The sequence below is a fragment of the Meleagris gallopavo genome, chromosome 2 (assembly GCF_000146605.3).
Source record: "Meleagris gallopavo isolate NT-WF06-2002-E0010 breed Aviagen turkey brand Nicholas breeding stock chromosome 2, Turkey_5.1, whole genome shotgun sequence".
Taxonomy (NCBI): domain Eukaryota; kingdom Metazoa; phylum Chordata; class Aves; order Galliformes; family Phasianidae; genus Meleagris; species Meleagris gallopavo.
The window spans coordinates 67,817,568-67,819,683 of NC_015012.2; the positions used below are offsets into that span (position 1 = coordinate 67,817,568).

Sequence of the window (2,116 nt, forward strand, 5' to 3'; positions counted from 1 at the left end):
GGCAGGGGGCACGGGGACAGGTAAGCGGCCGCGGCGTGGTGTCGTGCCGGGGGGCGGTGGAAGGGAATCGGGCGAGGTGTCGCGGAGAGGAGCGCGAGCTGCTCGGCCGCGGCAGTAGGGTTCGCGGTGCGGTGTTGAAGTGCGCTTCTCTCCGAAGTACTCTCCCTGTGCGCGCTTAGGGCTGCGACCGCTTCCGTGCTTCGTGCCCTCGCCGGCTGCGCCCTGAGCTGCCCCTGCGCTGCCCCCGCGCAGCCCTCCGGCTCGCCCGTATCTCGCTGATCGTAGGCATCTGCCTCTTTCCCACCGCCAGCAAATGGAAGAACAAATGAGCCCTGAAATTAAGGTCTGTTTCTGTCCATATGGTTGTTTCTTTGCGAAGAAACAGCTACAAGTTATAGAAAACACTTCATTTCCCGAAGCTCTTATATTTTTCCAAACATATTTCCAAAGTGTGGCGTTCAGTCACTTGCCAGGCAAGCACTTTGCGTAGCGAATTGCTTGCAGCACTGAATCACAGAGCACGGCGTGGGGGTACGGCGATGCGGTGATGAAATCTGCCCCCCAGCAGTCGGGCTCCCTGCCCCTCTCTAAATAATGGCACTGACAGTGTGTGACTGCAGGTAAACACGGCCTCGCTGTCCGCAGTGAAATTAGGAACGGTTCCAGCATCCGTGGGGCTGACGCTGTTCAGGCTTCACACAAAGTTCAGCACGGTGCTGGTCAGTGAAGGAGCTGAGTGCTTTTAAGAAAATGCCTTGCCTGCAAAATGGCAAGAAATAGGGAGGATAGGTGTTAAAACAGAAGGAAATGTGGAGCAGTTGAATTTTGTGGCAAGAAAATGGTTTATGATGAAAGTTGAGAACAAAGTTCATGATGGATTCAAGAATAGGCTTGTTGGCTGAACTGCGTTTCATCATTGCATACAGCATGCAACCTCTTCAGAGACGAGGTTTTCTTTTAACCTTTAGTGCGTTACGCTGCTCTGCAGAATTGAGCTGTGTCAGTGTCCCGGTGCCCGTAAGGGGTCTGTGCCCTTTCTGCTGCTCTGTTACTCTGTGATGCTCAATTCCCAGAGGCACTCAAGGCCAGGCTGGAAGTGGCTCTGGGCAGCCTGGTCTAGTGGTTGGCAACCTGCACATAGCAGGGGGTTGAAACTAGATGATCATTGTGGTCCTTTTCAACTCAGGCCATTCTATGATTTTATGACACTAAGAGCACTGCCTTTGGCAGGTGGGAGACCTGAGCTAAGTGCCTGCCACTGTGCTGTGCTGCTGGGCACGTAGGGCCATGTGATGCTGTCCCAACAGAGAGCCCTCCATTAAGGCTAAATGAATGACATCAGCAGCCCCACTGGAGCAGCCTTGCTGTCTAGTGCTCCTTCTGCTTTACGTGCAACGCTCTGTGACTCAGCATGCTGCATATCTGGATTCATAGCCGATGGCACTGCCCCTCCCCATCTAGTTCCATGTCCAGGTGTGGCACCAAACCCAGTGCTTATGTCTGTTGGGAGGTGAGGTTTGTGTCCTGTTGTCCTGTGGTGTGGCCAGATACAGGGGAGGCATTCAGTCCAAAGACACAGCTGCACGCAGCTGCTCACACCGAGTCCATAGTTCATTGACACAGTTCTACAGCATCTGTGAAACATGCACTGTGGCTGTTTTTTTCTGCTATTAACTTAAAAGTTGAACTGTGGAAAAGCTTAAATTTGCGCTTCACTTTGCTGTAAGTTGCTCCGAGAGAGGTGCAGGTTGGATATTAGGAAAAATATTTTCCTGGAGAGTGGTGAAGAAGTGGCACAGACTGCGCAGGGAGGTGGGTGAGTCACTGTCCCTGGAGGTGTTCAGGAAAGGTGGAGATTGGCACTGAGGGACATGGTTACTGGGCATGGTGGAGGTGGGCTGGTGGTTGGACTAGGTGATCTTGGTGATCTTTTCCAGCCTTACTGAGTCTGTGATTCTGTGACTTACCGTAAAACACGATGCAACTAAATTACCACTTGCCTTGTCCTGCTTAGCATATAAATCTGATGCAACTGCATGATCCATAGTTAGCAATTAAAAAAAAATTCAAACTGTCCTTCTATATTTGTATTTCCTAGGAGCAGAAGACCTTAAAA

General features: G+C 51.5%; 1 protein-coding gene across 1 annotated transcript in view; it reads left to right on the forward strand.

Moving 5' to 3' along the window:
• Window positions 1-2,116, forward strand: part of POPDC3 (popeye domain containing 3) — a 14,252-nt gene continuing 12,136 nt past the window's right edge. Inside the window, exon 1 of the mRNA XM_003204319.3 lies at window positions 1-20. The gene's annotated coding sequence lies outside the window, so the exon portion shown is untranslated. The remainder of the gene's footprint in view (window positions 21-2,116) is intronic.